Raw genomic sequence first — 20767 nt, 5'->3', positions numbered from 1 at the left:
AAGTCTCACCCGTCCCTGTGAGGAATCCCACCCGTCCCCGTGAGGAATCCCTCCGTCCCCGCGAGGAATGTCCTCTGTCCCCGCCCGTCCCCGTGAGGAATCCCCTCCGTCCCCGCCCGTCCCCGTGAGGAATCCCCTACGTCCGCGCCCGTCCCTATAAACTTCAGAAATAGTTATTTCATTTAATTATGCTACTGAATTAAAGGCTCTGGTAGAAACCCATTTACAAATAAGCAAAAAGACTTTATTAATTTGGAAATATTAATTGGGAAGAATACACACTTTGTAAACGGGTTTCTACCAGAGCCTCTTTTGTTTATAAATTTTTATCAACACAACTAATATACTACTTTATCCTGAAGCAAAAAAAAAAAAGAAAAAAAGAAATAGAATTCTTTTCCTACCTTTGTTGCCTGGTTTCTGCTTTCCTCATGTTCTCATTCATTTTCCTTCCATCCACTGTCTCTCTTCCTTCTGCGTCTTCCATTTGCTCTGTTACTGTGCCTCTCCCTTTCTCCCCACCTTCCAAATTGGTCTGGCACCCATCTTCTTCCCTCCGCTCCCCCCATAGTCTGGCATCTCTGTCTTCTTCCCTGCCAGCGTCTTCTCCCCACTCTCTCTTCCCCATTTCCTTTCAGCGTCCTTCTCCGCCCCCCATCTTCCTCATGTCCTGTCAGCGTCCTTCTCCCCCCTCTGTCTTCCCCATGGCCTTTCAGCATCCTTCTCCACCCCCCCCGTCTTCCCCATGGCCTTTCAGCGTCCTTCTCCACCCCACCCCCATCTTCCCCATGTCCTTTCAGCGTCCTTCTCCACCCCTTTGTCTTCCCCATGTGCTTTCAGCGTCCTTCTCCCCCCCGTCTTCCCCATGTCCTGTCAGCGTCCTTCTCCCCCTTCTGTCTTCCACAAATGCTTTCAGTGTCCTTCCCCCCCCACCCCGTCTTCCCCATGGCCTTTCAGCGTCCTTCTTCACCCCTTTGTCTTCCCCATGTGCTTTCAGCGTCCTTCTCCCCCCCCCGTCTTCCCCATGTCCTGTCAGCGTCCTCCCCCTTCTGTCTTCCACAAATGCTTTCAGTGTCCTTCCCCCCCCCACCCCGTCTTCCCCATGGCCTTTCAGCGTCCTTCTTCACCCCTTTGTCTTCCCCAGTGCTTTCAATGTCCTTTTCCCCCCTCCTTCTCTCCCGCCCCGGGTGCAGCACAGCCAGCCAGGTCCCCTTACTTTTGTGGCGCTTCTGCGACCGACAGACCGACAACAGCCCCGGTCTGACCAAACCTCCCTACCCTTAACCGCGAATCTAAATTTCCTTCTTACAGCTGCTGTAAGAAGGTAATTTAGATTCGCGGTTAAGGGCAGGGAGGTTTGTCGGACCAGGGCTGTTGTCGGTTGGTCGGGTTAGCGCCACAAACGTAAGGGGACCTGGCCGGCTGTGCTGCACACGGGGCGGGGCGGACCGCCCCCCTCCCTTGGAAGCCACTCGAGCCGCGAGGCTACTCCTCCTTACCTACCTTGCCTGCAGTACAGAGCCGAACGGAAGTTTTCCCAACGTCAGCGCAGACGTCGGAGGGAGGGAGGGCTTTGTTTACCGACGTCAGCGCTAATGTCGGGAAGACTTCCGTTCGGCTCTGTGCTGCAAGCAGAGCAGGTAGGGAGAAAAGCCGCACGACTTAGTACATCCAGCCCCGCAGGAATCCCGCGACCCTCGGAGGCGTCCCCACGGGATCCCCGCGAACCATGCAGCTCTCTATTGCGAACCTTCTCGCGTTCCAGCTGCAAGGCCTTCGCGTGCCCCAGCTGGCACACGTGCCATAGGTTCGCCATCGCTGTCATATGGCTACTGGGTCTTCGACTTTGCTCTGTCTATACATTTCTGGTTAGAGGTGGTGTCGCGTTCGGAGGCTGTTTTTAGTACTTTGGTTGTTGCAGAGGTGGTGTTTGCTTCCCACACAGATTGAGGATTGCTTTGCTACATTCCATTGGTCTCTGGATTCATCTGCTGCTGGTGCTAAGGAAGGAAAAATTATGTTCTTACCTGTTAATTTTCTTTCCTTTAGAGAAAGCAGATGAATCCAGAGCCCCACCCTTTCTGGATGTTTGTCGGTTTATATGTCGAGATTTTGGACATTTTCTTATGGTTGGTGGTTGTGTTCTGTATTATTATCTTTGCAATTTGTTATGGGGAAGAAGTTTTTTACATGCTGTGACTATTACTGGTTCCGGATGCTTGGACAAGGAGCAATACTGAAGATACAAGAGGCATGCCAGCCAATTGGACCACCTGTTAATCAGTTTCTCTATCTCCACCTATTAGTAGATGTGTGCTATTCCCACTGGTCTCTGGATTCATCTGCTGCGTCTAAAGGAAAGAAAATTAACAGGTAAGAACATAATTTTTCCATCCTATAGGTTGTGGTAGAAGCTGAAATAATCCAGGTGCACTTAAAGAACACAAATGATTTTAAATTACCTTCATCTACTGCAATACAGGTTTTGAACACACAAAAAAAAGTTTAAATATTCTTGAGGAAAAGAAAAAATTAGAGATTGCTTTACAGACCGGCCACAGGAGGAGCCACAGGAGGAGCAGTGGAAGGGATCTCCCTAGGCCACTGTTTTTCTTGCCTCTGTGGTTCTTGAATGGCCTGGAGAGTGGTGTGAAGTTGGGCAATAGGATATTGCAGCAGTGGCTTAATCAGTGCTAAGAGTAGTATGTACAAGGTTGAACTAGTAATGACTCAATAAGGATCTTTGAGATGCGGTCAGAGTGGGCCAGACATTGCTCTTGTGGTCACAGGAGTAGCTCTGGACAGTGTGACTTCTGCTATGAGAAGTGTTGGGATATACAGCTGTCACAATTTCAGCACTGAAGCTGCCGTTAGAGTCCGCAATCAGTTTGCCCGTAATGAAGGGAACTCCTACCCTAGTGAATAGAGGTGACTTTTCTCACCATGTAGCTTGGATGCACAGATTTCTGCCCCTCTCCCTGCTCTGGCTCCTACTACCTTAGTGAATCTAGGACAGGGGTGGGCAACGAGGGCTGCAATCCAGTTGGTATTTTAGGAGTTCCCCAATGAATATGCATGAAATTTGCATACAATGGGAGGCAGTGCTTGCAAATAGATCTCATGCATATTCATTGGGGAAATCCTGAAAACCTGACTGGATTGTGGTCCTCGTTTCCCACCCCTAGTCTAGGACAATTCAGCACAGCCAGTTCATCGCAACCCACAAAGATTCATTGGGTCTGGAAGCTACAGCAGGGCATCTTTGAATCTTGGCAGTGCTCCCCCCACACCCCCCAAAACTCTTCCTGCCTCCTCTTCTCCCTGTCATGGCAGGAATCTCACTCTAATGTGTGGGTGTGATGTCCTCCACCTCCTCCCAAAATTCTTCCCTCCCACTCTCCACAATTTGCTGGCATCTCTCTCTGATCCTGTGACAGCAGCGATGGAAGAGGATTATTCATGATATGGCACCTCTTGGGCAATGCCCTCACCCTTCCCCTCTCCTCCCTGTCTGTGATCTGCCAGCATCTCTCCCTACTCCTTGAAGGGAAAGATTTATCGTGGCCTCGGGTCTAGGATGATTCATTGTGGGATATGATTTGCAATCTGGCACCTCTCGGGTGATTTTTTTTTCCCCCCTTCCCCCTTATTCTTCCCTCCTTCTCTCCTCCCTGTCTGTGATCCACCAGCACCTGTGTCCTCAGTGATGACAGAATGGGACGATTCAGCATTTCTGCTTCATTGCAGCCACTCTGAAACGACTGCTATGAATCCATCCCATTCTGGTGAGTAGAGGCGACTGGTCTCATTGTGCAGCTTGGATGCACAGATTCTACCCCTCTCCCTGCTCTGTCTCCTGCTACTGCCTTAGTTGGGCAATCAGTGCAATTACTGAATTTCTTGGGAAATCCTATGGAGGGTTTGAGTTCTTCAGTGTAGACTGGATGACCCTCCCCCTCCAAAATTTTTTAAAATTTCTGCTCATTTAAGAAGTTAAAGTTATTTTTGGAAGATTCCAACTGGAGGAGCAGAAAGGTTTGGGAGACTTTCAATGGCATCAGAGGCTGGATCTGCCTATGGGAATTCATGTATATGTATATTAAACTAGATCTTCTTTATAGTCAAGCTAGGATGATCACACTGCATCATAAGTAAGATAAATTGTGAACTGTTTTGAGTGTATACTATGTAAGGTAACCTGTTCTGAGCTCATTGGGGAGAACAGGATAGAAAACAAATTAAATTAATAGATTTTACGTTATGTCCTTGTAGCCTGCTATATCCCCAAATCAGAGCTCAGAATAGGAGTACATAATAAGAAAACAATCAAAATTAATGACCTGGAGATACATAATATAAGTGTGGCCAAAACAATTTAACTGAAATTTACAGTTATTCTCTAAGATTTCAATATTTTATAAAATCGAAGATAAGAAAGATCAAATTATCTTTTTCTGATTGTAGAGTCATGCATTTCACATCAACAGTAGCAAGAACCTGCTGTCGGTCCCATGATGACATTTTAGGGTTTTTGGAGACTTCTTTTAGCATCTTGCGGTCTGTTCTGGGGGTCAACTTGCTTGGATGGCCAGACCTGGGCTTGTTGGCAGTTGATTGGAAAGTCCTCCACTTGTTCAGTAATAGTAGTTCAGTAGTAGTTCACTATTTTCCAGACCGTGGAATGGCTAATGTCAAATTCTTTCGAGATCTTTTAAAATCCTTTACCAGACTTATAAGCTGCTACAATTTTCTTTCAGAAGTCCTCAGACAGCTCTTTTGATCTCATCATGGTGTTCAGTTTCACCGCATGAGCACACCAAACTAAATGTCTCAGGCTTAAGTAGGGCAAACCTCCTTCAAAATGCTGAATAACAATGGTCTAATCAGGTGCACCTGATGTGATACACATGTGTGTGACTTGAGCTACTTTATGTGGGAGTGTCCTAATTTATTCCTCAGAATACACATTTTTTTGGATATCTTTTGTTTCATGAGTGAATCAAGGAAAAATTTTGTTGTTTACCTGCAATTACATCACTTTCTTTTCCAGAGATAAATAAAAAAATTTGACATTAATATGTGAACATTTCTTAAGAAAAAACCTGAATATTTCATGGGGTGTCCCAATTTTCTTGAAGATTTAAAATTTGGGGGAGTATGTTTTTTTTTTTTTTTTTTTTTTTTGCAAATCATATTCTCCCATTACCTCAAGTACCCACTTAGATTATGCCTTTGTCTTCAGATCAGCTTAGCTTCCTCTCATCTAGGTTAGATTGGCTTGGGAATGTCATATGCATAGTACAGGTAGTTGTCGACTTACGACCATAATTGGTTCCGACTGACAGGTCGTAAGTTAATCAGGACATAAGTCGGCCTATGTTAAATTAAGGCAAGAATATTAGACTGGGTAATGATATTTTAATCATTTTAATCATCTTAAAACAATCTGTTAACAACATTTTTTTTCTTTCCAAGTCAAACAACAATACAATTGTGGAAAAACAGACAAAAATAAGAAATACAGTAAAGTACCGTATTTTCACGTAGATAACGCGCACCCGTGTAAAACGCGCACCCGGGTATAGCGCGCGGAAAACACAAATTTATGTAAAGATATTTTTATATACCGCGCTCACGGGTATACCGCACATGCCGCCCCGACTCTCCTCTGGCTGCCCTGACTCTCCTCTGGCTGCCCCGACTCTCCTCTGGCTGCCCTGACTCTCCTCTGGCTGCCCCGATTCTCCGTTCAGCTGCCCCGACTTTCCGTTCGCTGCCCCGACTCTCCTCTGGCTGCCCTAACTCTCCTCTGGCTGCCCCGACTCTCCGTTCGCTGCCCCGACTCTCCTCTGGCTGCCCCGACTCTCTGTTCGCTGCCCCGACTCTCTGTTCGCTGCCCCGACTCTCTGTTCGCTGCCCCGACTCTCCGTTCACCTGCCCCGACTCTCCGTTCACCTGCCCCGACTCTCCGTTCACCTGCCCCGACTCTCCGTTCACCTGCCCCGACTCTCCGTTCACCTGCCCCGACTCTCCGTTCACCTGCCCCGACTCTCCTCTGGCTGCCCCGACTCTCCTCTGGCTGCCCTGACTCTCCGTTCGCTGCCCCGATTCTCCTCTGGCTGCCCTGACTTTCCGTTCGCTGCCCCGACTCTCCGTTCGCTGCCCCGACTCTCCGTTCACCCGCCCTGACTTTCCGTTCGCTGCCCCGACTCTCCGTGCGCTGCCCCAACTCTCCTTTCGCCGCCCTGCCCTGCTCCCAGCTCTGTAAGCATGCGCAATGGTCTGAGCATGCTTGCCGCTTAGTTTTCTGCGCCGGGTTGTGGGGGCACGCTTTTGACCTGTCACCAAGGCGGTTTTTCTGGCGGTGTGCTTTTCACCACGTGGCTGTGGCCCCCCTCTATCTGGCCTTGTAATTTGCCCAGTCAATACTATTTTGACTATACAACAGCATCTCAGCCTTTGGGTAAGCCTATAAAAGATTAATGCTGCATGTAGAGCCCACATTTTAATTTGATCTCTTCAGATTGGTATTCTGCATTTATCTACCCGGTAGTAGAGTTTATCAATTAAATTTAAATTTACCACCATAATGGCAGGAATGAGACGAAAGTCATATACAGCGGACTTTAAGCTTCAAGTCGTTGCGAAAGCTGAGGAAATAGGCAACCGGGCCGCAGCGAGAGAGTTCGATGTTGGAGAAACATCGGTGCGTGAATGGAGAAAAGATAAGAAGGAACTGGAGAAATGCAATCCGCGAAAACGGGCACATCGTGGGGCCAAACCAAAATGGCCTCAGCTGGAGGATGACTTGAAGCAGTGGATTCTGGCGAGAAGGGAGCAAAATCAATCAGTCTCTACTGTTGCGATTCAGATGAAGGCAAAACTACTTGCCAATGAAAGAGGAATACCCGACTTCAAAGCTGGCTTCACATGGATCTCAACATTTATGAAAAGGAACGGACTATCAGTTAGAATGAGAACAGCTGTTGGCCAGCGACTTCCAGATGACTGGCAGCAAAAATTGATTGATTTCCGTGACTTTGTCGCCAAAGAAATATCTGAACTTGGCATCACTGCAAAGGACGTCATCAACATGGATGAAATTCCAATGGCATTCGACATTCCAGCGACAAGAACCATAGCCCCCACAGGTACTAAATCTGTTGCCATCACCACAACTGGGCATGAAAGAACGTGTTTTACATTCATTCTTGGTTGCTCAGCTAGTGGGGTTAAGTTAAAGCCCATGCTCATTTTCAAAAGGGTCACTATGCCCCGTGAAAAGCTGCCCACCAGTGTGGTTGTGCACTGCAACAAGAAGGGATGGATGGACTGCGACGTAATGAGATTGTGGGTAGATAAATGCTTTAGGGCAAGACAGGGTGGATTCTTTGCAAAAAAATCCTTGTTAATTTTTGATGCCATGGCTGCCCACAAAGAAAAAAATGTTCAGGCCTACATTAATTCTACTCGTGCCCACATCGCTGTGATACCTGGAGGCCTGACGTGTAAGCTGCAACCACTTGACATTGCAGTGAATCATCCATTCAAGACTTTTATTAGAAAGGAGTGGGAGGAGTGGATGCAGAGCGGCATGCACGAGTACACACCCGCGGGGCGGCTGAAGCGGGCAACTTTCACAGAAGTCTGCAAGTGGGTGGCTTCAGCATGGGACAAAATAACACCAGATACCATTCAAAACGGATTTAGAAAAGCGGGCATTGTTTATGAAACCAATGACACTACGGGTACTACCAGTGCAGTGGAAGGAGGCAACAACATGGATATCACCGATAATGATGACGATATCACTTCGGAAATAAACGAGGATCGTCTGCAGGCCGTGCTCACTTTATTTAATGACGATGATGACAATTCGGATTTTGATGTATTCAGATGACTGTGATGATGATGACTGAATAAACCTGTAAACTTTGTTTATTTACAACTTTATCGTAACTACGGTAACTGTATTTAGATTATTTTGTCCTCGATGCTTCGTTTGATCTACCGGTTAATGTTATAGTTTATAAGAATGAACATGTAATTTCTATTCTTGTTGCTGAATTCATACTCACTAACTCTAGATTAAAAATTATACGGTTGTTTATAAGAATGAACAGTTTTTTTCTTTTCACGTGTTTGGTTGGAGGGTGTGTGAATGGTGCGTGAGTTCTCCTATGTCTGGTTGAGGTGGATTGAATTACCGGTATTTAGCTGAAGAAATTATGGTAGTTAAACACCCCCCCCCCCATTCCACACACATTACGGTAATTCTCTTCCATTTTTGTTCCCATTATAAAAAACACTGATAAGTTTCCAGAAAAAAATACATTAAAATAAGAAGTGAAAACAAAGGCCCCTACAGATGAGAACATAACATAAGAATAGCCTAACTGGGTCAGTCCAATGGTCCATCATGCCCAGTAGCCCATTCTCATGGTAGCAAATCCAGGTCACTAATACCTGGTCAAAACCCAAAGAATAGCAAACATTCCATGCTACAGATCCAGGGCAAGCAGACGCTTCCCCCATGTCTTAATAACAGACTATGGACTTTTCCTCCAGGAATTTGTCCAAACCTTTTTAAAACCAGCAACGCTATCTGCTTTTACCATAACTTAAATCTTTCCTTCCAAACAGAGACCTTGCTAGATGTCAAATACAGAAAGAACAAGGTAACTTCACAAGGACTTAGCTGTGCAGGAAATGTGAATCTCCTCATACACCCACCATATAGTGCAAAAATGTGCAAAGGTCTGTTTTTTTCTTTCGATCACTACATAGCCTAATGCCACACAAATATATTCTGAAGGTCAATGCTAAGGTTAACAAAGTTTCCTTCCTTGGACCACAAGGAGATACTGACAAACCACTAGAAGAGATCCCAAAACAACTACGCAGGCACAACACCACTCAGTGTGTGAACCAGTTCAGTGGAGTGGACTACGGTAACTGGGGGGTGGAAATGGACCCGGAGTTTTCTCAGCAGAATTTCCCAGAACATATCTTCCTCTCAACACATTGACACGCTGGTGGGTTTATTTTATAGCTTTTTCACTCCCTTCGGTCTGCCTGTCCCCCCCTTGAAGGTCTGCCTGTCCCCCCTTGAAGTCCTGTCCCCCCTTGAAGGTCTGCCTGTCCCCCCTTGAAGTCCTGTCCCCCCTTGAAGGTCTGCCTGTCCCCCCTTGAAGTCCTGTCCCCCCTTGAAGGTCTGCCTGTCCCCCCTTGAAGTCCTGTCCCCCCTTGAAGTCCTGTTCCCCCTTGAAGTCCTGCCTGTCCCCCCTTGAAGTCCTGCCTGTCCCCCCTTGAAGTCCTGCCTGTCCCCCCTTAAGGTCTGCCTGTCCCCCCTTAAGGTCTGCCTGTCCCCCCTTGAAGTCCTGTCCCCCCTTGAAGTCCTGCCTGTCCCCCCTTGAAGTCCTGTCCCCCCTTGAAGGTCTGCCTGTCCCCCCTTGAAGGTCTGCCTGTCCCCCCTTGAAGTCCTGTCCCCATCCTGAAAGCCTGAAGCCCCCCCCCCCCCCGACGCCCGATTCATCATCCGGAAGGACCGCTCGCACCCCCAGCGCTTGCACTCCCACCCCGATGGACCGCTCGCACCCCCACAGCCTCCCCCCCCTCCCCCATGGAGGGGGACGCTGCTTCCTCTTCCGGCGGTCCCGCCCTTTCTCTGACATCAGAGAAAGGGCGGGACCGCCGGAAGAGGAAGCAGCGCAGGGCTCAGAGAAGGGGCAGGACCGCTGGCAGAGGAAACAGCTGGGCTCACTGGCATCCGGAAACAAGGTTGACAGCTTCTCCATGGGGGAGGGGGGGGAGACTGTGGGGGTGCGAGCGGTTCTTCGGGTGGGAGTGCGAGCGGTCCATCGGGGTGGGGGTGCGAGCGGTCCTTCCGGATGATGAATCGGGTTTCGGGCGGGGTGGGAACTATGTAAAAAAAATTTTATATACCGCGCAAGGTTATGTATGGTTTGTAAAAACACGTATGACGCGCGTGTTATATGCGTGAAAATACGGTACATTTAAGTCATGGCACCACTGGTGCTTGGCTACGGATTGTCAATATCTCCTTCATCAGGCGAGGCTGCAGACCCGGTGATGGGTGGAGTTGCTCTTTTCATAAACATAGTGAGCTTCGTCTGAATTGTTTGCTTTTTTTTCTTTTCATAAATTTCGCAATAAGGACGAAATGTGTCACATGCCATCCGTTCAGTCCTCGCAAATCGTTCAGTGTTTGGGTCCATGTCTTCAAAAATGGGTGAGGAGTTTATTCAGTAGAGATAAACCTTCTGACAATCCCTTTGTGGTGAACATTCGTTGTGGCGCCTCATCCTCTTGGTCTTTCTCTAATTCTCTTATTTTTTTTCTTCCGCCACTCTTTCTTCTTCTAATTCTCTCAGCTCTTCATTCGTAAGTTCCCCTGATTCCCGGTCTAACAACTCCTCAACATCTTCCATTTCACATTCCAATGAATGGTCTTTTGACAGTTTCACTATTTCTTCATGAATCTTATCAAGTTCTTGTTCACTGTTAAATCCAGCAAAGGTATTCACATAGCGCTTAACACACTTCTTCCATACACCATTCATACACTTTTCTGTCACTGAGTCCCAAGCAGTAATAAGATTTTTTTTGTACACTTAAGAATTTTATACTGTTTCCAATAGTCACGTAGTGATAGTTCAGGGGCGGCATCTATAGCAGCTATGGCTTGGGCGAAAGTGGTTCTGAGATAGTTTACCTTCAAAGTAGCAATCGCCCCTTGGCTCATCGGTTGAATAAGTGGTGTAGTGTTCGGGGCAAAAATAACACTTTCACATTGGGATAGAGATCAGCTAAGTGATGTGGATGTCCAGGTGCATTATCAAGCAACAGTAAAATTTTGAAGGGGATTCCTTTCTCCAAACAGTACTCACACACTTGAGGAATAAAACAATTACTGTACCAACTCAAATAAAGCCTGGTTCATCCAGGCATTACGGCTTGATCTATAATAAACTGGCAAAGTGTGCTTGTTCACATTCTTAAATGCATGTGGATTTTCAGAATGGTAAATTAATAAGGGCTTCAGCTTGATATTCCCTCCAAGCAGTAGAGTGAGTCTATCCTTGTGTGCTTTAAATCCTAGGATGCTTTTGGCTTTTTTGTGGATGTAAGTGCGTCCTGGCATCCGCATCCAATATAATCCTGTTTCATCCACATACAAAATTTGTTCTGCCATATAACCCTCTACCTTGATTATTTCTTCTAAACTATCAACAAACTTTTTAGCTCCTTCCTCATCCGCACTTGCTGTTTCTCCAGTCACTCGAACATTATGCAACTGGAATCTATTTTTAAACCTCTTAAACCAACCAGTACTTGCCACAAATTCTTGACTGAAGTCTTCTCCTTTAAAGTCCCAAACAGACTTCTAGCCTTTGACTGTACTGTAAAGAGGCTTAAGGGCGTCCGCTTTTGAATCTGATCTTCTATCCAAATGTTTAACAATTTCTCCATTTCATGGATGAGCCCAGTACGTTGCTTCGCAATCACTGTTTACCGCAAAGGAGCAGAACCTTTCACAGCTTCACGAATTCTATTTTTGTCCTTTATAATAGTAGACACAGTAGTGTGATAACTTTAGATCACATGCAATCACATTCACTTTCTTTCCTCCTTCATACTGTTTTATTATCATCATTTAGGTGTCTAGATCTATGGCCTTTCTTTCCTTTTTGGAAGGCTGAGGAATGGATATAGACAATTTCCTCTTTGTTGTCATTTTTACTGCATGAAATCGCCAAAAAACTCACATTGGGCAACACCCCTGCGTATGTTATCGCGAGATTTCAGAGAGTGAAAGTCATGTCGTAAGGTCGAACAGTCATAACTTGGATAGGTTGTAAGTCGACGACTACCTGTACATCATTCTGGACTGGCCTAGCAGAATGAAAAGGAAGGAGAAATGTTTTTCCTGAGTGGTCTGAAACTGCTTTGTAATTTGCACAGTTTTTAGGTTTTAACTTCAGTCGGTGTGCGTGTGGATTTCCTTTCCAGAAAGAGGATGGAGAGAGAAACAAAAGTCCTTGAGACTCTTATTCAGTGTGTATCCTAACCTACAGAGGTTGCTCAGAGGTTCTGTGGAAACACCACCAATTTGTATAGCTGCAGAAAGCGCCCAACTCCCCGGCAGCATAGGACAATGACAGAACAGGAGCACCCGTATGGGCTTTTCTGAATCATGAATCCCTAGTTTGGGATACCTTGTTCTAAGGTTTTCTGTTTGCTGTTTAGAGCAGTGTATCTCAAACTGTGTGCCGCATGAGATTTCAGGTGTGCTGCGAGATGCCAGGGAGGAGGAGGAGAAGTGCCAGCACCGATTGCCTGCCTACATAGAAACATAGAGTATGATGGCAGAAAAGGGCCGACTGCCTAACAAGTCTGCCCACTCGAATAACCCACCCCCCTAAGCATTCCTCGAAGTGAACCCACATGTTTATCCCATTTATTCTTAAAATCTAGCATGTTGCTGGCCTCTACTACCTGGAGTGGAAGATTATTCCAATGATCAACCACCCTTTCGGTGAAGAAATACTTCCTAATGTCCCCATGAAATCTCCCACCCCTGATTTTTAGTGGATGCCCTCTTGTCGCCGTAGGTCCTGTAAGGAAAAAGATGTCTTCTTCCATCTCCATACGGCCAGTAACATATTTGAACATCTTTATCATGTCTCCCCTCTCTCTGCGTTCCTCGAGAGAGTATAGCTGCAACCTACCTAGCCGTTCTTCATATGGGAGATCCTTGAGTCCCGAGACCATCCTAGTGGCCAATCTCTGAACCGACTCTATTCTCAGCACATCTTTTCGATAATGTGGCCTCCAAAATTGAACACAGTATTCCAGATGTGGTCTCACCATTACCTGTAAAGCGGCATTAACACTTTGGGCTTACGGCTGACGAAACTTCTCCGGATGCAACCCATCATCTTTCTAGCCTTGGATGAAGCTTTCTCCACTTGATTGGCAGCCTTCATATCTTCACTAATGATTACTCCCAGGTCCCATTCTGTAACAGTTCTAGTTAAGGTCTCACCGTTCAGAGTGTAGGTTCTGCAAGGGTTTCTGCTACCAAGGTGCATAACTTTACACTTCTTGGCATTAAAGCTCAGCTGCCAAATAGACCATTTCTCCAGTAAAAGTAGGTCCTGTGTTATACTGTCGGATACGGTACCTCCGCCTACCACATTACATGATTTAGCTTCATCGGCAAATAATGCAATTTTACCCTGAAGTCCCTGAGGTAGATCCCATACGAAGATATTAAATAGGATTGGACCCAGGACCGAGCCCTGCAGTACTCCACTGAACACATCCGACGTTTTGGAGGGAGTTCTGTTTACCACCACCCTTTGAAGTCTGCCGCTGAGCCAGTCTTTAACCTATGCAGTTAATGTTTTCCAAGTCCCAGCGAGCTCATCTTGTTCAATAATCTACGGTGTGGGACACTCAAAAGCCTTACTGAAGTCCAGATACACTACATCCAAGGACTTTCCCTTATCCAGTTTTTTTGTTACCCAGTCAAAGAAGCTGATTAGATTGGATTGGCAGGACCTTCCCTTTGTAAATCCATGCTGATGGACATGTTTCTCAAGGCGAGAGGCACATCCTGTAGGTAGTCAGCCGCCACCAGCCTCCTCTTTTTCAGCACCCCCCCTCCCTGCGGCAGCTCAGGGCCCCATTTGGAGGGCCTCTGCACATACGCAGACTTTGACATGATGATGTCATGCAGGCACGTGATATCATCACGTTGACATCCACACACTTCCGGGTGCCCTTGAGCCACAACCGCCAATTTAGCGTGCCTTGGCTCGCTAAGTTTGTGAGACACTGGTTTAGAGGGTTTATTCCTTGCATTAACATGAGTACACTAACAAGTGTTTATGCTGCATATCTGCTTATATTGCTGATATCACTGGGAAGAAGTATGATCATCTGCTTGCAAGGCGGTATAAATCTATACATTAGGATTGTTTCTGCAAGATTCTGTGCATTGGCATTTTTGTACGGGGGTGGGGGGGCAACCATGGTCCTCGACCACAACCCATTCTGATTTTCAAGAGTACTATAATGAATATGCATAAAATTGATTATCCCAGGAGAAGCAGGCAGCCTATCCGTCACCGACGGAGCCCGGATGCGGACAGCCTTGCAAGCAGACTTGCTTGTAGAAACTAGAAGTTTCGAGTCAGCCGCACTGCACATGTGTGAGTGCCTTCCCTCCCAGCGCAGGGCGCGTCTCCTCAGTTCTCCGCGGAGCTGAGAAGTAAGTCTTTGACTCTCTGCGTTGAACTTTGTTACTTTGTGCCTTCTCTCACCGCGGTTTGTGTTTATGTTCTTCACGAATCGCTGTGTTCTTTTATTTTCTAGTTAAAAAATTTTTTTTGAATTTCTTCCGCTCGACTGCCGGGGCAGGCCGCTTGGCTGCAGCCCATGGGCTTCGACTTTGCGGCGGCTATATTTCCTTCTATGTCCTGGCCAGCAACGGGCTTCAAGAAGTGTAGCCAGTGCCAGCGTGCGATTTCCCTCACGGACCCACACCGTTGGTGCCTCAAGTGCCTTGGGCTGGACCATCAACTGAATTCGTGGGAGCGCTGTGGTACTCTTCAACCTTGAGCCCTTAAACGTCGTCTGATTTTAGTGGAGAAGCTTTTTGGGATGGATTCTTCAACAACTCTCTTGACTTCGAAAGCAGCCTCGGTTCCACCTTCGACTGAGGGTACTCCTGCCTCCACGACTCCGACCTCGAGCCTCATCAGACCTTCCTCGTTTGCAGCGGCTCTTTCATCCACTACACCTATTGTATCTTCCCCTGCATCCTCAGGTCAGATAGCTCAGCAGAAAGTTCCAGCGGTGGTAATCAAGGTGGCTAAGACTTCCAAGTCGAAGCACATATCCATTGCCACTTTGGAACCTCCAGACAAAGCAGGTGGTCTGATTTCAGACGCGGATCCATCCTTGCCGGCTTCTTTCCAGACCATGTTAGAGAAGCAATTCATTCAGTTCCTCACTAATATGGGACTGAAGCTAGCTATTCTAATCCAGCCTGGGCATTCTGCAGACTCCCGCGAGGTCTAGCCTCTTCCTATGCCTTCGGCTGAAGCTTCACACTTTATGCAGGGAGCAGAGTCTCTGCGAGTGTCTGGTCTGGCATCTATGCACTCGAAGCAAGGTGCAGATTCTTTGCATGTGCCTCAACAGGAATCCTCACACTCCATACAAGGAGTCTTTGGGAGTGCTTCGAGATTCCTCCACCAAGGCTCCTGAGCTTTGATCTACAACTTCTAGCCCTATGCATTCCCTGGTAGCAATGTCTGCTTCCATCTTCGGGGCGAAGTCTCCTCGATCCTTGAGATCTGCTTCCAAGCACCACTCTTGTCGTCGATCTAGGCCTTCCTCGAGGCATACCTCCAGGCATAGCTCTTCTTCCAAGGAGCGTCCTTCTTCAACTAAGCCTCGATCTACACCTTCCAGCTCTACTAGACCACCGACTCCTCGATCGAGGTCTCCGCTTCCAGACCTCGAGGACTCTGCGGTTTCTATTGCTTCGTCCATGTCTCCTTATTTTTTTGATGCCTATTTTCCTGCCAAAACTTCATCTTCGACCAAGGTTGCCTTGACGTCCTCCTCGAGGCAAGACATTAGTGGATCAGCTATCTTTCTCTTCTTTTCTTCGTCAGATGGCTGCAGACCTGGACCTTCAATTGGATGCTGGTTCTAAATACGCTAAGGAGAATCTCGAAGTCATGCATCTTCCTCAACCTCCTGCAGAGTCACTTAAGCTTCCTCTTCACAAGCTTTTGTCTCAGACTTTTACCCGATGCCTGGAGACTCCTTATGCTATTCCTGCTGTCTCAGGCAAGTTGGACTCCAGGTATAAAACTCTACATTGCAAAGGATTTGAGAATTCGCAGTTATCTCACCAGTCCCTGCTTGTGGAGTCCTCCTTGAAAAGATCCCATCCTTTCAAGGTTTATGCTACCGTTCCTCCTGGAAGGGAAGGAAAAATCATGGACAAGTTTGGACGTCGCCTCTACCAAAATGCCATGATGTCCTCCAAAGTCCTCAATTACAATTTTCATTTTGTCACTTATTTCAAGTTCCTCATTGAACTTCTTCCAAAATTTCTCAGCTATTTAGATACTCAAAAGCACTTCGAGTTCAAGAAGTCATAGCTACTCTGTCACAACTCAGATTACATCTACTTCAGTCTTCTTTTGATGCCTTCGAATTGTCCGCCAGGGTGACTGCTTGTTCTGTAGCAATATGCCGCCTAGTCTGGCTTCGCACCATTGACATGGACCCTAATCTTCAGGACCGCTTGGCTAATATTCCTTGTGCGGGCAAAAACATCTTCGATGAATCTATCGAGGCAGCCACCAAGAAATTGTCTGAACATGAAAAATCCTATGCTTCTATTGTCAGACCAAAGCCTAAGCCAGTTCCTGCCAAGCCTGCACGGCCTCCTCCAATTTTCCAGAGGCGTTTTGCTCAGAGAGCGGCTCCTTACACTCGTCCGCCTCTCAAAAAATAGCAGAATCAGAAGCAACAGAAATCTCAACCTTCTGCTGCACCTAAGGCTACGCAGCCTTTTTGACTGTTTAAAACAGAGCATAACCTCCACAGTTCTGTCTCTGACCTATCTTCCCCCCACTGGAGGTCATCTCCATCATTTGTACCACCGATGGGAGACAATCACATCCGACCTCTGGGTGCTGTCAATCATCAGGGAAGGATACTCTCTTCATTTCACTCAGATTCCACCAGAGCTTCCTCCATGAGAATATCCTTCCAGTCCATCCCAGACTGCCCTTCTTCAGGAAGCTCAAGCTCTGCTTTGTCTCCATGCCATCAAACCAGTTCCTTTGGAACAGCAGAACAGGGGGTTTTGCTCCTGTTACTTCCTTGTTCCGAAGAAGATGGGCAATCTGCGACCCATTCTGGATCTCGGGGCTCTCAACAAATTTTTAATCAAAGAAAAATTTTGAATGTTGTCCCTGGCGTCCCTTTATCCTCTTCTGGATCAGAACGACTGGTTATGCTCTCTGGATCTCAAGGACGCCTATACTCATATTCCCATTCATCTGGCCTCCCGTCAATTTCTCATATTTCGGGTGGGGAATTTGCATTATCAATACAGAGTTCTGCCCTTTGGCCTGGCTTCATCTCCCAGACTGTTCACCAAGTGCCTTGTAGTGGTAGCAGCAGCTCTATGGAACCATGGTCTTCAGGTATTTCCCTACCTAGACGACTGGCTCATCAAAGATTCAACATCTCAGGGGGTTATTGTAGCAACCCAACGGACTACGTGGTTCCTACAAAGTTTGGGATTCGAAATCAACTTTCCCAAATCACAACTTCAGCCCTCTCAAAATCTACAATTCATTGGAGCTGTTCTGGACACTATCCAACTCAGAGCATTCCTTCCGCAACAACGTCTGGAAGCTCTCCTTCAACTCTATCATGCAATGTCTTCCCACTCTTCTATCTCAGCAAGACACATGATGGTACTACTAGGTCACATGGCCTCCACAGTACACGCGACTCCTTTTGCCAGACTTCACCCCAGAATTCCTCAGTGGACCCTGGGATCTCAGTGGACACAGGCTTGTGACCCACTTTCTCGACACATTGCAGTCACTCCTTCCTTAAGAACAGTCTCTCTGCTGGTGGATGCTTACTTCCAATCTCTCCAGAGGCTTACTGTTTCAAACGCCCCCTCATCAGAAGGTCCTCACAACAGATTCCTCAACCTACGCTTGGGGCATTCATCGCGATAGTCTCCGTACTCAAGGCCACTGGACCAGTACGGATCGTCAGTACCACATCAGTCTGTTGGAACTCAGAGCAATAGAGCTCGGACTAAAGAAGACTACGAAGAATTGCAAAGGGACTTGAACAAACTAGGGGAATGGGCGACGAGATGGCAGATGAAGTTCAGTGTTGAGAAATGTAAAGTATTACATGTGGGAAACAGAAACCCAAGGTACAACTATACGATGGTAGGGATGTTATTAAATGAGAGTACCCAAGAAAGGGACTTGGGGGTAATTGTGGACATGACAATGAAGCCGACGGCACAGTGCACAGCGGTCACTAAGAAGGCAAACAGAATGCTAGGCATAATCAAGAAGGGTATTACAACCAGAACGAAACAAGTTATCCTGCGTTGTATCGGGTGATGGTGCGTCCGCATCTGGAGTACTGCGTCCAATATTGTTGCCGTACCTTAAAAAGGACATGGCGTTACTCGAGAGGGTTCAGAGGAGAGCGACGTGTCTGATAAAGGGGATGGAAAACCTTTCATACGCTGAGAGATTGGAGGAACTGGGTCTCTTTTCCCTGGAGAAGAGGAGACTTAGAGGGGATATGATAGAGACTTACAAGATCATGAAGGGCATAGAGAGAGTAGATAGGGACAGATTCTTCAAACTTTTTAATAATAAAAGAACAAGAGGGCATTCAGAAAAGTTGAAAGGGGACAGATTCAACACAAATGCTAGGAAGTTCTTCTTTACCCAACGTGTGGTGGACACCTGAAATGCGCTTCCAGAGAGCGTAATAGGGTAGAGTACGGTACTGGGGTTCAAGAAAGGATTGGACAATTCCCTGCTGGAAAAGGGGATAGAGGGGTATAGATAGAGGATTACTGCACAGGTCCTGGACCTGTTGGGCCGCCACGTGAGCGGAGTGCTGGGCACGATGGACCTCAGGTCTGACCCAGCAGAGGCATTGCTTATGTTCTTCAATGCTCTCAAAGCTTTTAAACATCTTCATGACTAGGTAGTCCTCATTCGGACTGACAACCAAGTCGCCATGTATTATGTCAACAAACAGGGAGGGACGGGATCTTCCTCCCTTTGTCAAGAAGTTCTGAAGGTTTGGAACTGGGCAATACGTCACAACACCTTCCTAAAAGCTGTTTACATTCAAGGGGTGAACAATTGCTTGGCAGACAACTTGTCATCTTCTGCAACCTCACGAATGGACACTCCATTCCTCGCCCCTTCATCACATTTTTTCGCAGTGGGGAACACCTCAGATCTCTTTGCAGCTCCCCACAATCACAAACTGCCTCAGTTCTGCTCCAGGATATACACTTCTCATCGCCTCGACGCAGATGCTTTCTTACTGGAATGAACAAATCTTTTCCTGTATGCATACCCTCCGTTCCTTCTCATTCTCAAGACACTTGTCAAGTTGAAGAACACTCATGCTACCATGATCCTGATTGCTCCTCGGTGGCTGACACAACCTTGGTACTCCCTTCTACTTCAACTCAGCAGCAGGGAGCCATATCTTCTACCAGTTTTTGGACCTCTGCTTCATCCCAACCTGCAGTCTCTACACCTGACAGCTTGGTACCTCTCAACATAACTCCTCCTCAGTTTTCTCAACCCGTAAGACCCTTTTTAGAGGCTTCTAGGAAGCCTGCCACTAGGCAGTGCTATCACCAAAAATGGACTAGATTTTCTACATGGTGTTTTTCTCATGATAAGGAGCCTCAACATTCCTCCTTATCTTCTGTTCTAGATTATCTTTTGCACTTATCCACCTCTGGCCTCAAGTCTACATCAATACGAGTCCATCTCAGTGCAATTGTTGCTTTCCATCAGCCTATTGAAGGGAAACCCCTCTCTGCTCATCTGGTGGTTTCCAGATTCATGAAAGGACTTTTCAATATCAAACCTCCTCAAACCGCCTTCAGTGGTTTAGGACCTCAGTGTTGTTCTTTCTCAATTGATGAAGCCTCCATTTGAACCAATGTCTATGGCTCATCTTAAGTATCTCACTTGGAAAGTGGTGTATCTCATTGCCTTCACATCTGCTCGACAAGTCGGTGAGCTGCAAGCTTTAGTAGCTTATCCACCTTTCACTGTCTTCCATCATGACAAGGTGGTCCTCCGTACTCATCCTAAATTCCTACCTAAAGTGGTTTCAGAATTTCATCTAAACCAATCCATTGTTCTTTCAGTGTTCTTTCCAAAGCCTCATTCTCACCCTGGAGAATCAGCCCTTCATACTCTGGAGTGTAAACGTGCTTTGGCCTTCTATTTGGAACGCACCAAACCACAAAGAACTGCTCCTCAACTTTTTGTCTCCTTCGATCCAAACAAGTTGGGACATCCAATCTCTAAGTGTACCATCTCCAACTGGATGGCTGCTTCTATCTGTTTCTGCTATGCCCAGGCTGGATTACAACTACAGAGTTGAGTCACAGCCCATAAAATCAGAGCAATGGCAGCTTCAGTAGCTTTCCTCAGATCTACACCTATTGAGGAAATTTGCAAAGCTGCTACTTGGTCCTCGGTTTATACTTTTACATCTCACTATTGTGTGGATGTTTTCTCCAGACGGGATGGCCATTTTGGCCAGAGAGTATTACAAAATTTATTCTCCTAAGTGTCAACACTCCCACCATCCCATCCTGGTTAGCTTGGAGGTCACCCATATGTGAGAACAGGCTTCCTGCTTGTCCTGAGATAAAGCACAGTTACTTACCGTAATAGGTGTTGTCCAGGGACAGCAGGCAGCTATTCTCACAACCCACCCACCTCCTCTGGTTGGCTTCTCTGCTAGCTGATTGAACTGAGGAGACGCGCCCTGCGCGGGAAGGCACTCGCTGACTCAAAACTTCTAATTTCTACAAGCAAGTCTGCTTGCGAGGCTATCCGCATCCGGGTTTCGTCGGTGACTTCACCCATATGTGAGAATAGCTGCCTGCTGTCCCTGG

The 20767-nt window shown here is 46.9% G+C and overlaps 1 protein-coding gene across 6 annotated transcripts in view; it reads left to right on the top strand.

The window, feature by feature from the left end:
* SCAF4 (SR-related CTD associated factor 4) overlaps positions 1–20767 on the top strand; it is a 375178-nt gene that overhangs the window by 94246 nt on the left and 260165 nt on the right. The gene's annotated exons all lie outside the window — the stretch shown is intronic.

This window comes from Geotrypetes seraphini, chromosome 6 (genome assembly GCF_902459505.1).
Source record: "Geotrypetes seraphini chromosome 6, aGeoSer1.1, whole genome shotgun sequence".
NCBI lineage: Eukaryota > Metazoa > Chordata > Amphibia > Gymnophiona > Dermophiidae > Geotrypetes > Geotrypetes seraphini.
This window is presented reverse-complemented; position numbering and strand designations above follow the sequence as displayed.